Source organism: Cibotium barometz, chromosome 14 (assembly GCF_041138505.1).
Source record: "Cibotium barometz isolate CiBa-2024 chromosome 14, ASM4113850v1, whole genome shotgun sequence".
NCBI classification, from domain to species: Eukaryota; Viridiplantae; Streptophyta; class Polypodiopsida; order Cyatheales; family Cibotiaceae; genus Cibotium; species Cibotium barometz.
This window is the reverse complement of record NC_141059.1, coordinates 26661356-26678321: the sequence shown is the minus strand read 5'-3', so window position 1 is coordinate 26678321 and position 16966 is coordinate 26661356.

Genomic DNA, 16966 nt, shown 5'->3' with positions numbered 1-16966 from the left:
GTCGCCCTGCTGGTGGTGAGGACTCAAGTCGGCCTCTCGCCCTCTCAAGCTCCATTGCTTGATCCTTCCGCCCCTCAGAGGGATGTCTGCACACTAGGGTGGGCTTATTCACTGCACTAGCTTGGGCCCTCAGAACTAGGCAGCATCATAATCTCTCGCCTCAATCGCCGAACCTTATTCTCCCAATGGTATGAGGGATACCTTGGGCCATGCCCGGACTTTGCTAAAACGACGCCGCCCGGCTACACAAGCATGGAACGGAGTTAGCGTTGAAGCCAGGAAAAACTTGCACTCTTTAAAGATAACAATTTCAATGCAATTTATTGAATACACCATCATACAATTCATAACTTCATACAATTTTATGTCATTATTTTAAAAGGAAAAGATACACATTTATTAACACTAATATAAAAAAAACTCTTTTTTAAAAGATAACCAAGCTAACCTGGCCACCATTTCCTTGAGGAGCTTGTAAAGGGAGGGTTGGAGCCACATCGGGAGCATCTTCTCTAATCTCGTTGTTGCGTGCTCCTCTTGAGGTAATATTCTGACATTTTCGGGAAGGGGCCATCTTGGACGTCGTCTTGTAGGGCTTGCTGTTGCGGTCAAAACGCTCCAGTCGGATCTCAATTCTGAGATCGTTTGCTCACCGTATGAGCAAAAGACCACAGCGCATGAACCCTGTAACGTACCCATCTTCACTAATAAAGAAATGTCCATGTAATTATGAGTTTTTATGGTATAAATATCAATGATTTAATTATTTGAGTCATTTCCACTTAGAATCTTCAAATTCTGAGCCCAAATTTGGAATCTGCGCGCGATTTTACCCTAATATGGGATTTTACAGCATCCAAAACGGACACCGGATCAAGCTTATACGCTAATTTCAATCATTTTAGTTATAAAACGGCGACCTTTAAACCTTAATAAATGCACGACCGCACGTCCGTTTGACGAACGGTCTGAACCCCTGCGACCAGGAGAACCTCCCGGACAAAAAAATTTTTCGCCCCCCGGGGCGGTCCGGCACGCAAATCGAGGCGGGCGCCCCAAATTTGGGTACCCCGCCCCAAATTTTGGTCCGTACACACTTACTAGGGCGCCCGTACAATGGCCACCCAAGTACCAAAGGACGGCCGCCCACTGTTTGGTCCACGCATACCCTTGGGCGGACACCCGGACACCCAGACCGGATAAGGTACATGCGTACCACTCCTTTCCCAGGCAACCAGCACCGTACCTTTCCCGTAGACCCATGCAGGCCACTGATCCATAGCCTTTGAAGGTACACCGTCCTTTCGTCCTTCCTTTGCGCATCGCCCGCACCCTCACCCCTCAGCTATATAAACCCCCGGGGTGCTCTTCAGTTGGCACGCACTTCTGTGTAGCGTATGCCCTGTTGTGCTGCCGTCCGTACCGTCATAACGTACTTGCTGCAAGTACAGCCGCCCTTGCAGCCACCCCTCTCACAGCCCCTCATTTGGCTCTTTTCAGATAAGCCAATTTTCCTCCATCCTCCTCTTGCCATGGACCAGTGTCCTTAACTCTTCTCCCCCCCCCCCCCCCCCCCCCCCCCCCCGTGTGAATAGACTTACAGAGAGGCTTGCAGCCACCCCTCCCAGCCCTCTCCACGTTTTTGCCTTTGGCCTTAAGGACACCCTCACAATCCCCCCCCCCCCCCATTTGCGTAGACTTTAGTAAGGGATTTTTTACTCAAGCAAGGGTTCGTGCGCCATTTTCTTTTGCTCATACGGTGAGCAAACGAGCTCGGAATTCAGATCCGACTGAAGCGTTTCGATCGCAGCAGCGAGCTCTACAAGGCGACACCTACGATGGCCTCATCTCGGAGACGGCAAAATATTGCCTCAAGAGGCGCACGTAACAACGAGATGGAGGGAGATGCGCCCAACGCGGCTCCAGTCCCTTTTCAAGCCGCTCAAGGAAACGGTGGCCAGGTTAGATTGGTTAATTTTCAAAAGAAGAGATTTTTTTTTCTTAATTTAGTATTTATAAATGGTGTCTTTTCCTCTTAAAACGACGACATAAAAATTATATGAAATTATGAATTATGTGATGTTGTTTTCGATAAATTACGTGAAATTGCTATCTTCATGAATTGTGAATGCTATGCTTAGAAAATTGCATTGAAGATTGTTATCTTTGGAATTCAAGATTTTTTTTGGCTTCAACGCTAACTCCGTTCCGTGCTTGTGTAGCCGGGCGGCGTCGTTAGCAAAGCCCGGTAATGGTCCAAGGTATCCCTCATACCTTTGGAGGAATAAGGATCGCCGATTGAGGCGAGAGATTATGAGGCTGCCTAGTTCTGAGGGCCCAGGCTAGTGCGGTAAATAAGCCCACCCTAGTGCGCAGACATCCCTCTGAGGGGCGGGAGGATCGAGCGATGGAGCCTGAGAGGGCGACAGGCCGGCTTGAGTCCTCGCCAGCGGCCGACGATGAGGTGTATGGTCCCGTAGGGTTTTGCCCAGCATGTAGAGGCTGGAAGGCCGAATTCTAGATCATCGGCAGAATAAGAATAAGAGAGCCGGATTGGCTTGTATGGAAATGGATTCATGTATAAACTTTTTATATAATTGCATCTTGTCTTTGGTATGATTGTATTGTGTAAGAAGGCTGTTATAACGAACCTTGTGAAGAAGGGCCCTAATTAAGGAATATGCTTATTTATGTCAAACAGTGTGGTAGTATTAATTAGATAACAAATTGATGCGTGAGTAGGGTGGAAAGTGGGAGGATGGAATGCCCTGACGGCACCATCCTACGGATGGGTGGACCCGATTAGTCGGGTAGCTTTCCAACAAATTAAGTGGAAGCCCTACGTTAGATAGTTAGGTTCTTGGGCAACTCTATTCAAGAGACTAGGTCAGCGGCTGTGCCTTGCATAAGATGAGGAAAAAAGCGTTGTCCCTAGAAATCAAGTCTAAGTAGTTGCCCAATTTTTGATCAATTGCCCTATGGGTGATTTGATGTTTAGGAAATCACGCTCCCCCTGCGGGATAGAGCTAGGTCATACCTATGAATCGTATCCTTGAATCTCTACAGGGTCAAGGTATCGATGAATAGGAAATTTTTTCTAAGATAAGACTTAGCGGACTATCTTAAGTGTTTCTCCCATTTTTAGAGGGAGGAACCTTACAATTGGTATCAGAGCAAGTTTGACTCCTAGGAATTGCAGTTTAAGGATTGTTTTGTAATAAATGTTTTACCTAACATAATGCTAATTAGTAAAGACATCCTACTAAAACAAATAAGATTGAAATGATGTTTGAATGCTTGTAGGAAGAGGAAGATGCCTACTCCAAATTTCTAGTTTTCCAATGCATCTTCGAGACTGCTAGTCACTCCTCGAATTTCGAGTTTCGCGACACCATGATGCAGATATTAGAGAAGATATCCCTCCCTCATTTCTCTCGTATTCAGAGAGGATGGGGCAGAGATTTCTGGAGTCGTGGGCCGAGATACTTCTTCATCCGAGCAGATCAGACTGGGAACCTCACCACCGACCTTAAGCGGATTCGTTGGATTGAGAAGCTGAAGATGGTCCGCTTATTTTGGTTCGTCGGTACCCCCAGGGATGACACCTCGGTGACTATAGATGGGGTTCGCATACCTCAGGATCGTTGGGTGTATGACAAAGTGATGCAGGTCTTACCTGCTGATAGAGTAGCAGTGTTAGGACCCACCCCGATCCAGAGTTTACCACCCTTACCATCAGTTTTTAGAGTCTTAGAAACTACAGCGGAACCCCCATATTTCACATATGTGGACCGCTCTACCCTTATGTCACAGTGAAGCCTAGGAATTTCCCTTGATGTCAAATAAGACTAATTATATTAGTCTCAGATCTTTGTAATAAAACTTGTCCTTGTAAATATTTGGAAATAAAATAATTTCAATGGTTTTGCTCTCCAAAAATTAAGCGTTGTGCAAATATGAATCTTGTAATCTTAAAAATTGTTTTTACGATGGTGACCAGGATGACCACCCTCCACTTCCCAATGCGCTTTACACCGATACCCAGGAGAAGAAGCTCCTGCTCAAGCAAATGCAACCTCCCTCTTTTAAAGGAGAAGGTTCAAAGGTTGAGAAGGATGCTGAAGTCTGGATTGAGGCGATGGACGATTATTTCTCTGCTGCCGGTACTGGAGTAGCAAATCAGTCTATGCTCGCACGGTTTCGCCTCACTGGAGATGCTAAACTCTGGTGGAAACAGTGGTGCCGTGACAAGGAGGTCACCGAGCACTCTCAAACGTGGGAAGACATCAAGCAGGCAGTGAAGGAAAGATATCTTCCTCCATCCCATGAGTCCATAAAGATGAATGAGTTTTTTAGTCTTAGACAGTGCACCTTAACTCTTGAGGATTACTATTCCAAATTTATTACCCTTCGGAAGTATGCCCCAGCTATGACTACTTCCCAGCAAGTGGCTCGTTTCTGCCAAGGGCTAAATGAACCCCTAGATTCCCGCCTTGAAGCAATGAGGCCAACCACTTTACAGGATGCTCTCATACGAGCTAAGCCCCTTGTGAAAGAAATGAAGGCTAACAAACCGAAGAATCAAAAGAGATCTTACCCTGAGGCAAACCTTAGAGATCAACCCTACAAGAAACCTCAACAGAATTTCCCCTACTACAACAGAGGGCGACAAGGCAACTCTTTTGCCCCCCGCTCGTATGCTGCTTCTTCTAGAGAAGGCCCTCTGTGTTTTGAGTGCAATGAGCCGGGACACTTTAGAGCCAACTGTCCCAAGTTGGCAACATCATTCCCCCAAGGTAACAGAGGAAATCAAGGCCGTGGAACCCCTACCCACCAAGGTGCAAGAGGCAGTGGTCGTGGCAGAGGCCGCGGAGGAACAGTTGCTAGAACTGCCTGTGTTATAAGTGAAGAACCAACCTTGGAAGAGGCTGAAGAAGAGCGCGCCACCGTCCATGCGGCGGTAGAACACCAAGGTCCGAATAAACAATTTGGTGTAATCCAAACCCCCGCCACTCATCACGGTAAGCCATTTCAGCTTTTGATTGATTGTGGCAGTACCCATTCATTCCTTTCTCCTAGGTGCTTGCAAAAATTAAACTTGAGTCAAAAATCAGCTAGAAAAATGATTGTAGAGTTAGCCAGTGGGAAAGAAGTAATATCTCGCCACTCTATAGGAAACCTTGATTTTGAACTGGGTAATGAGCAAACTCATGGTCACTTTAGAGTCTTGCCACTAGGAATTTATGATGGAATCCTTGGGATGGATTGGTTAATTGCAAACAAAGCTAGCATTCATTGTAGCCAGGGGAGTATCACTTTTGAAAATGAGCATGGCCAAGTAATATCTGTTCAGGGAATCACAGGAAAACCTAAGTCTAGAGTAGTCAAGGCAAAACATCTTCTCAAGGGAACACGTAAGGGTCAGCAAGTTTTCTTAGTCAAACTCAACAAAGTCTTTGAACCTAGTATGGAGACAGAACCCTCTTGGCTCCAAGAATTCTCTGACATCTTCCCTGACGAGCTTACAGGATTACCACCTCCTCGAGAAGTCGACCATGAGATCGAGGTGATCCCTGGAGCTCAACCCGTCTCAAAAACTCCCTATAAAATGTCCCTTCCTGAAGCCATTGAACTTAAGGAGCAACTTTCCCAACTCATTGAACAAGGATTTGTACGCCCCAGTAGCTCTCCTTGGGGAGCACCTGTTCTTTTCCAAAAAAAGAAGGACGGGACTCTCCGCCTCTGCATAGATTATCGAGGGCTAAATCAAGTCACTGTCAAGAATAAGTATCCTATTCCTCGCATCGATGAACTTCTTGACAGGCTTCATGGGGCCAAAGTCTTTTCAAAAATAGATTTGAGGTCTGGTTACTATCAGATCAAAGTCAAGGAAGCAGATATACCCAAAACAGCCTTCAATACCCGTTATGGCCACTATGAGTTTACTGTAATGTCATTCGGGTTAACCAATGCTCCTGCAACCTTCAACCGCCTAATGCAAGATATATTCCGCCCGTACTTGGATGAGTTTGTGCTTGTTTTCTTTGATGACATCCTAATCTACTCCAAATCAATGGAAGAGCATGAGGAGCATGTGCGTAGAGTTCTGCAATTACTGCGCAGACACAAACTCTATGCCAAGAAGAGCAAATGTACCTTCTTTACTCAGCAAATTGAGTATCTTGGATTCATCGTCTCCAAGGATGGCATCTCAGTAGACCCTGCCAAGGTCAAGGATATTCTAGATTGGCCACCCCCTAAATCAGTTCGTGAAGTTCGTGGATTCTTGGGAATCACGGGTTGGTATAGGATTTTTATCAAAGATTATGCCTTGGTAGCTGCACCCTTGACAGATCTTCTTAAGAAGGATTGCAAAATAGTGTGGCTGCCAATCCATCAAAACAGCTTTGATCAGCTGAAAGTCATTATTACTTCTGCCCCAGTCTTAAAGCTTCCTGATTTCTCCAAGGAATTTGAAGTGGTTACCGATGCTAGTAGCCTAGCACTTGGTGGTGTCTTAGGCCAAGAAGGAAGACCAGTCGCTTATACTTCCCGCAAGCTGAAGCAATATGAAGCAAACTATGCCACCCATGATTTGGAACTCTTAGCAGTTGTTCATTGCCTCAAATTATGGAGACATTATCTCTTGGGAGGCAAATTCCTGCTTGTAACTGACCACAAAAGTCTAAAGTGGATCTTCACCCAGCCTAACCTCAACATGCGGCAAAGGAGATGGATTGAAATTCTACAAGAATATGATTTCGACATCAAATTCCGCCCTGGGAAAGATAATGTGGTAGCTGATGCACTTAGCCGCAAATCTTTCTTGAATGCAATTTCAATGCCAAATAATCCCATACTGGTCAAGGTGGAAGAAGTCTCATCTCATGACCCAGATTATCAAAGGATGATAAAGTTAGTAGAAGAAGGGGGACATTCAGAGAAAGAGAAGAATCTTATCAAGGGATACTCCACTCATGAAGGAAGCCTCTACTTCAATCACAGGCTATGTATCCCTAAGGATCCTGCTTTAAAGAAACTAATCCTCCATGAAGCTCATGATAGCCCTGCTGCAGGACACCCAGGTTATGCAAAAACATTAAATGCAGTAAGAAGGAGCTTTCATTGGGCAGGCTTGAAAAGTGATGTGCTTCGGTACTTGAAACAATGTCTCTCATGCCAAAGGATCAAGGCTGAAAGAATCAAGATGCCTGGAAAGCTTCAACCCTTAGATATTCCCCAAATGAAGTGGGAGTGCATTAGTATGGATTTTGTCACAAGTCTCCCCACTGTTCAAGGAGGATATGACTCCATTCTAGTAGTAGTAGACTTACTTACCAAAGTAGCTCACCTTATACCGGCAAAGAAGACCTTCAAAGCTTCTGATGTTGCTCGTATATTCATCAAGGAAGTCTTCAAACTTCATGGTCTCCCAAAAAGGATAGTAAGTGATCGGGATTCTGACTTCACCTCAAAATTCTGGCAGTCTTTATTTCAAGCTCTGGGGACTCAGCTTTGCTTTAGCACAGCTTATCATCCAGAGACCGATGGCCAGACTGAAAGAGTCAATCAAGTAATTGAAGACATTCTCAGAGCATACTGTGGACGGGAACCCAGAAGGTGGATTCAATACCTTCCTCTGGTGGAATTCGCCTACAATGCGTCTTATCATCAAAGCATAGGAATGTCACCATTCAAAGCACTCTATGGGCAAGAATGCTTGTCTCCTCTAAATTTCTCTGATCCGACCATAAGAGTTGAGGCATCCAGGAAAATGCTCGAAGAGATGGAGGAACAAACCAAAGCTATCCAAAGGGATATTAAAGCTGCCCAAGATCGACAAAAGCATTATGCTGACAACAAGAGGTCTGAAAGGATCTTCAAGGAAGGAGACAAAGTTCTTCTACGAGTGCGCCCCAAACGAAGTTCTCTATCACTTGGGAAATATAAGAAGCTCAGCCCTAGGTATTGTGGTCCTTATACAGTTATCAAGTGTCTAGGTAAAAGTGCTTATAAACTCCAACTTCCAGCCCATATCAAAGTCCATAATGTATTTCATGTAAGTCTGTTAAAGCCTTATGTCCCCAGTCTCGATCATATTCTTGATGATGAACAAGTTGTAATCCCTACTCAAGGAGTCCTTGAATTACAGCCCAATAGCATCATAGATTCTAGGGAAAGGCAACTCCGAAATAGAACTCTTGTAGAACATCTAGTTCAGTGGAAAGATTACCCTGAAGAGGATGCAACTTGGGAAGATGAAGCTACACTCTTAAAGGATTATCCCCAATTCATGACGAGATGAGGACATCTCGATTTCTTTAAGGGGGGAAGGATGTAACGTACCCATCTTCACTAATAAAGAAATGTCCATGTAATTATGAGTTTTTATGGTATAAATATCAATGATTTAATTATTTGAGTCATTTCCACTTAGAATCTTCAAATTCTGAGCCCAAATTTGGAATCTGCGCGCGATTTTACCCTAATATGGGATTTTACAGCATCCAAAACGGACACCGGATCAAGCTTATACGCTAATTTCAATCATTTTAGTTATAAAACGGCGACCTTTAAACCTTAATAAATGCACGACCGCACGTCCGTTTGACGAACGGTCTGAACCCCTGCGACCAGGAGAACCTCCCGGACAAAAAAATTTTTCGCCCCCCGGGGCGGTCCGGCACGCAAATCGAGGCGGGCGCCCCAAATTTGGGTACCCCGCCCCAAATTTTGGTCCGTACACACTTACTAGGGCGCCCGTACAATGGCCACCCAAGTACCAAAGGACGGCCGCCCACTGTTTGGTCCACGCATACCCTTGGGCGGACACCCGGACACCCAGACCGGATAAGGTACATGCGTACCACTCCTTTCCCAGGCAACCAGCACCGTACCTTTCCCGTAGACCCATGCAGGCCACTGATCCATAGCCTTTGAAGGTACACCGTCCTTTCGTCCTTCCTTTGCGCATCGCCCGCACCCTCACCCCTCAGCTATATAAACCCCCGGGGTGCTCTTCAGTTGGCACGCACTTCTGTGTAGCGTATGCCCTGTTGTGCTGCCGTCCGTACCGTCATAACGTACTTGCTGCAAGTACAGCCGCCCTTGCAGCCACCCCTCTCACAGCCCCTCATTTGGCTCTTTTCAGATAAGCCAATTTTCCTCCATCCTCCTCTTGCCATGGACCAGTGTCCTTAACTCTTCTCCCCCCCCCCCCCCCCCCCCCCGTGTGAATAGACTTACAGAGAGGCTTGCAGCCACCCCTCCCAGCCCTCTCCACGTTTTTGCCTTTGGCCTTAAGGACACCCTCACAATCCCCCCCCCCCCATTTGCGTAGACTTTAGTAAGGGATTTTTTACTCAAGCAAGGGTTCGTGCGCCATTTTCTTTTGCTCATACGGTGAGCAAACGAGCTCGGAATTCAGATCCGACTGAAGCGTTTCGATCGCAGCAGCGAGCTCTACAAGGCGACACCTACGATGGCCTCATCTCGGAGACGGCAAAATATTGCCTCAAGAGGCGCACGTAACAACGAGATGGAGGGAGATGCGCCCAACGCGGCTCCAGTCCCTTTTCAAGCCGCTCAAGGAAACGGTGGCCAGGTTAGATTGGTTAATTTTCAAAAGAAGAGATTTTTTTTTCTTAATTTAGTATTTATAAATGGTGTCTTTTCCTCTTAAAACGACGACATAAAAATTATATGAAATTATGAATTATGTGATGTTGTTTTCGATAAATTACGTGAAATTGCTATCTTCATGAATTGTGAATGCTATGCTTAGAAAATTGCATTGAAGATTGTTATCTTTGGAATTCAAGATTTTTTTTGGCTTCAACGCTAACTCCGTTCCGTGCTTGTGTAGCCGGGCGGCGTCGTTAGCAAAGCCCGGTAATGGTCCAAGGTATCCCTCATACCTTTGGAGGAATAAGGATCGCCGATTGAGGCGAGAGATTATGAGGCTGCCTAGTTCTGAGGGCCCAGGCTAGTGCGGTAAATAAGCCCACCCTAGTGCGCAGACATCCCTCTGAGGGGCGGGAGGATCGAGCGATGGAGCCTGAGAGGGCGACAGGCCGGCTTGAGTCCTCGCCAGCGGCCGACGATGAGGTGTATGGTCCCGTAGGGTTTTGCCCAGCATGTAGAGGCTGGAAGGCCGAATTCTAGATCATCGGCAGAATAAGAATAAGAGAGCCGGATTGGCTTGTATGGAAATGGATTCATGTATAAACTTTTTATATAATTGCATCTTGTCTTTGGTATGATTGTATTGTGTAAGAAGGCTGTTATAACGAACCTTGTGAAGAAGGGCCCTAATTAAGGAATATGCTTATTTATGTCAAACAGTGTGGTAGTATTAATTAGATAACAAATTGATGCGTGAGTAGGGTGGAAAGTGGGAGGATGGAATGCCCTGACGGCACCATCCTACGGATGGGTGGACCCGATTAGTCGGGTAGCTTTCCAACAAATTAAGTGGAAGCCCTACGTTAGATAGTTAGGTTCTTGGGCAACTCTATTCAAGAGACTAGGTCAGCGGCTGTGCCTTGCATAAGATGAGGAAAAAAGCGTTGTCCCTAGAAATCAAGTCTAAGTAGTTGCCCAATTTTTGATCAATTGCCCTATGGGTGATTTGATGTTTAGGAAATCACGCTCCCCCTGCGGGATAGAGCTAGGTCATACCTATGAATCGTATCCTTGAATCTCTACAGGGTCAAGGTATCGATGAATAGGAAATTTTTTCTAAGATAAGACTTAGCGGACTATCTTAAGTGTTTCTCCCATTTTTAGAGGGAGGAACCTTACAAACCCTCTCTTAAGGCAAAAACCTCTTACTAAAGTCCATGCAAATAGGGGGATTGTGAGATGTCCTTAACACAAAAATGTTTTGCAAAAGGGGAGAAGGGTTGAGGGCTGCTGTAAGTCTATTGACACGGGGGGGGAGGTGGGGGAGAGAAGAGTTAAGGACATTGCCTCTTAGTAAGAGGGAGATAGAGGAAAATTGCCTTATCTGAAAAGTGGCAAATGAGGGGGTGTGAGAGGGGTGGCTGCAAGGGGTGGCTGTACTACAACAAGTACACTGCACAAGGACGGACGGCGGCACAGCAGAGCATAGGCTACGGAGAAAATGCATGTTGCCCATGGAGCACCCAGGGGTCTATATAACTGTGGGGTACGGGTACAGGCGCTGTGCAAAGCAAGGATGAAAGGACGGTGTACGAGTTTTTTTGAAGTTTCTCATTACCATCCTAGAGAATATAAAACGGTATAATTTTCCTTCATTGAGTATTTACTTATTCATTTTTCCAATATTCATGGGATTTAAACATAAGATTAAAGTGAACTCTTATTTTGATTTAAAAAAATTCTTTTATGCATCATTTTATTGTTGAAATATACAAGTGAATAGGGTGTGTGTGGGAACAAGCTCTTGGATAGAGGCTGTAAAAGAGGAGATGTAATTGTGAAAGAACCTGTGAAAAGGTTAGAAGAATCTACTGGGAGAGAATAATGGGTAGCATGAGGGAATTTAGGAGTGTGGAGATATTCTGGGAGATATTCAGGGAAAAGAGAAGAGGTGGAGAGAATCAGGCAAAAGGTGGAGATATTCAGGGAGTGAATCATGGAGAAATCAATGGGATTTGATGCTTGATGTAAACTCTATAAATTGAGGCATAGCCCTAATGAGAATTTGCTGGTTTTTGAGTATCCATGCCTACATTAATCTACGTGCTAATTATTCACTAATTATGTCTTAATCACTTGCTAATCACTTTGTTAATTATGTTGATTCTAGTGTTTGATCCACCATAGCTCATCATTTAGCTCAAATTTCAACATGGTATCAGAGCCATGCCTAGAATCAACCAGATTTATGAGCCCATTAGTGAATTAATTAGGATTAGTAAAATAATTAGCAAAAAATCAATTTTTTAGTAAGCTTTCACTCTTCCCCTTCACCCCCAGCCAGTGGAGGGTCTCTAGCACTTAGCACACTTCAAATTAGGTCATGAGCTTCTAGCTTAAGCTAGCCAACACCCTTGGCTACCAGCCCATCGAAACGGCGCAGCAAACTGCCAAAGGAATTAGGAGAAATCGCGATTTTCGCCGGCGCTTATTTTCTGAGATGTTTGTGACATTGCAACTTCCACAGGTCAAAGCTCTCTAATTCCTCTTAGCCCAAGGGGTAATCAAGCATGCTTTACAAGCTGGTGAAGTCAGAATTGAGTTTCATCAAGTCTACATTGAGATCCAAGATCTTCATCAAATCTGCAGGTGACTTTGGTAAAACAGAGATTAAGCTTTCATTATTTGGTCAAATCTTGTGTTTCTTGGCTTAATCCTCTACTAGACTCATTGCTATTGATGCCTTTGAAAGCATTTGAGCTCATTTGAAGTGGAAGGCACCAGATCTGAGCTCCCCGCATACTCTGTTTTTTGCACACAAACCAGAGCATTAATTTGCTAATCAGTGATTAATCAATGCTAATCACTATACTTTGGTGCAATTGAGGGTTCAAATTAACCATTAGGTATCTGATACAGATCCCTATAACTTCAGATTTCAAATCGGAGTTGGTTTGATACTCCAACCATCCCGTACAAATTGGTTACCCTTAATTTAGTGTAATTTCTAGGAAAATTGTGCTGATAAAATTGTGAAAATCATCATTTTGCATTTAACCCTTGGTTAATGCCTGTAAATCTCACTCAAATTCAAGATTATTCACAGCCAGAGTTGCATTTGGAATGTGCATGAGAATGAATGCTATACGCATTATGTATTGGGCACATTTTATTAGTGTAAAAATGGGAACAGACACTGCCCTTGTCCAGATTAAGGCAAGAGGTAAGACCTCCCGCATAAATTTGGGTTTGCATTGCATAATGATACAAAATAAACATAAAAAGCCCAAAGGAACTGTCAGCAAAACATTGAAACATGTTGCTCACATGGAGCAAAATGACCTGACGGACGAGCTCATGGCTCCAGCCATGAAAGAAGAAGAATATCTCTTCCCAAGAAGAGGATCCACACCGAGAAGAAGATCTGAAGGAAGACATGGACACGAGAAGAGAAGCTGCCACAAGAAGAGAAGCTGCCCCGAGAAGACTGGAAGAAGAGACGGACGCGTGGAGAGATGCTGCCACGAGAAGAAGACTGAAGAAAAGAGAAGATGTGAGGCTCCAAAGAGTGAGGAGCCATGTGAAAATATCTGAGAGAGAGAGAGAGAGAGAGCCCACAACCCAATGTAACGTGCCCCAATAAAGTAAAACCACCTCTGAGCCACCGATGATGTAGGCCAAGTGGTAGATGTATGTGTGAGCACTTTAGTCAAGGTCGCGGGCACTTATAGTAGCCTTGAACACATAGAGAGAGAGAGTGTCAAGGACTATGGAGTTTAGGGACTTGAGGCACTGGTCGCGGGCTATCAAGTAAGAGGGAAACTTGATACAGGGTCCAGGTGTGTTAGGATTATTCACTTGAGGGGAGGTGTTGAAATATACAAGTGAATAGGGTGTGTGTGGGAACAAGCTCTTGGATAGAGGCTGTAAAAGAGGAGATGTAATTGTGAAAGAACCTGTGAAAAGGTTAGAAGAATCTACTGGGAGAGAATAATGGGTAGCATGAGGGAATTTAGGAGTGTGGAGATATTCTGGGAGATATTCAGGGAAAAGAGAAGAGGTGGAGAGAATCAGGCAAAAGGTGGAGATATTCAGGGAGTGAATCATGGAGAAATCAATGGGATTTGATGCTTGATGTAAACTCTATAAATTGAGGCATAGCCCTAATGAGAATTTGCTGGTTTTTGAGTATCCATGCCTACATTAATCTACGTGCTAATTATTCACTAATTATGTCTTAATCACTTGCTAATCACTTTGTTAATTATGTTGATTCTAGTGTTTGATCCACCATAGCTCATCATTTAGCTCAAATTTCAACATTTATGCATAAAAATCAATATTGGTGAAAGTAACACTTTTACAATTAAAAAAATTCTTTTATGTCTCATTTTATGCATAAAAATCCATTTTAATGAAAGTAACACTTTTATATTAAAAATATTCTTTTATGCATCTATGTATGCATAAAAATCCATTTTGATGAAAGTCACACTTTTATAATAAAAAAAATATTCTTTTATGCATCTATTCATGCATAAAATCCATTTTGATGAAAGTAACACTTTTATAATAAAAACAAATATTCTTTTATGCATCTATTTATGCATAAAATCTATTTTGATGAAAGTAACACTTTTATAGTTAAAAAAAATATTCTTTTATGCATCTATTTATGCATAAAATCCATTTTGATGAAATTAACACTTTTGTAATAAAAAAATCAATATGCATCTTTCTATGCATAGAATTTAATTCTATTGAAAATCACTCTTTTATAATAAAAAAATAATCAATATGCATCTTTCTATATGCATAGAATTTAATTCTATTAAAAATCACTCTTTTATAAAAAATAATAATCAATATGCATCTTTCTATGCGTGAATGAAAATGACACTTTTAGAATACACAAACGATGGTGATTACTCTTTTTGATTAATAAAAGATGAAATTTATTTCATAAACTTTTAGAAAATTTTGCCATAACCTCCTTTGTATGATTGACCATTTTTCAAATTTTCTAGCCTTAATCTTCTTTGGAATTATCCCCAATTGGTTAAAAACATTCTAAACTAATCAATTTTCACTTTTAAGAGAGAAACAATATGAAACGTTTAATTTTAACAATTAGATCACTTAACTAGGATAAAGAAGGGCTGATTTTAAGAATGAGAGAGGGGGAAAGCCTTTCCGAGAAGGCACAGCATCTGTTTATCATTTTAAGATAACAAACAATTTAGAAAACCATTAAAAGAATAAGAAAAAGTAAGATTTCTTGCTTACATGAAATTATGGGAGCTTTCCTTTGGCTTGATGGTTTGAGGGATCTACTCTTGTTTGCAACAAGAGTGGCCACCAATTCTTTAGAAGAGGGAATGGTCAAAAACTAGTGAGTTATTAAGAAATTCACAGTTCTTGGCTCTTGGGAGGAGTAGAGTAATAGTGCATAAAACACTTTTAAGCTTCAACAAAGGGGGAGGCTTCTATTTAAGGGAAAAAGTGAGCTTCTAACCAAGCAAACTGATTCTAAAATTTTCCAGATCAGTTTGGTCAATTTTTGACCATTTTTAGGTCAGTTTAGCTTACTTTTTGGAACTAGACTTGAAGAGAGGAGAGATAAAATATGTCAATTTTTGATAATTTTAAACTTCAGTACACATGTAGTAGGTGCCTCCTTCATGAGGGGGAAATTCCCATTGTGAGGTGTCAAAAATCCATTTTTTTTAGTAATTCCTTAGTCCACTCTTTATCTTATATGAGTATTTACTCATTTTTGGGGGGATTTTCTTTATCTATTCTATTTATCTTCTCCACATTTGGATGAATCTGATTGGCCCCTCAAAACCTTAATTTAAAGTTTTTCAAAAATTTGGACCCCTAGGATAAGGCCTCTTGAATAGAATCTTGAATAGATTATACTTGATTTCTAATGCACCTTCTGAAAATCTTTTTGAACTTCTATTTTGGGAAAACTTATTTTAATAAAAAGAGATATTTTTCCATCCAAAAATATTCAAATCTGAATAACCTCTCTCTAGAACATTTTCTCTCTCTAGGCCAAAACAGGTAGAAACAAGATCTTTTATTTTCTGAGGAGGGATTTGATTATTACAGGGGAAGATGCTGGACATCTTGAGAGCCTGGGGAGGAATCTTACATTCTCTCCCACTTGAAAAACGCGAGATGTCCTCATCTCGCAAACTGGGGGTAATCCCGCAAACAGTTTGGCTTCTTTCTCCTAGGTGGCATCTTTAAAAGAATAGAACTTCCATTTGACCAATAATTGTCTCAGAATTCTAATCATCATGAGAACCTTTTCTTGAACATCAAGGATTTCTTCAAGTTGGAGTTCCATCTGCCCTTGGGTTGAAGAAGTTAAGATTTCATCTCATCAAGCACATGATTCGGGCTTGGTACATACTTTTTAAGAAGGCTGACATGAAATACATTATGTACTTTGAGATGAGGAGGCAAAAGAAGGTCATAGGCTAAGTCACCTACTTTCTTTGTAATCAGATATGGCCCATAATATCTGGGGGATAACTTCTTGTACTTGCCAAGAGATAGAGAACTTCTTTTGGGGCGTACTCGAATGAAGACCATATCTGTTTCTTTGAATTTTCAGTCTATCATCTTCTTATCTGCATATTGCTTCTGTCTATCCTGGGCAGCTTTTATATCTTTCCGAATTGCTTGCATCTGCTGCTCCATGTCGTCAAGCATCTGTCTGGACATCTCGACCCTAATCAATGGGTTAGACCAAGTTAATGGAGCTAAGCAATCTTGTCCATACAGAGCTTTGAAAGGACTCATCCCAATACTTCTGTGATAAGAAGCATTGTAGGCGAACTCGACTAGGTGCAGATAGCTTAGCCACTTCTTGGGTTCCCTGCCCCACAACATGACCGAAGTATATCTTCGATTACTTGGTTCACCCTTTCAGTTTGACCATCGGTCTCTCAGGGTGGTAAGCTATGCTGAGATCCAAGAAAGTTCCTACTACTTTAAAAAATACAGTCCAGAATCTTGACGTGAATTTGGGATCTCGATCACTTACTATTCTTCTGGGTAGGCCATGCAATCTGAAGATTTCCTTAGGGAACACTCTGGCCACATCCACTGTAGTGTAGGTTTCTTTTACTGGAATCAGATGGGCAACTTTGGTTAGTCTATCAACTACCACGAAGATGGAGTTGTAACTTGATTGCACTGAAGGTAATCCAGTAATAAAATCCATACTGATGCATTCCCACTTCATCTGGGGGATGTCTAATGGATGTAACTTCCTAGGCATTTTTACTCTCTCGGCTTTGACTTTCTGACAGGTTAGACATTGACG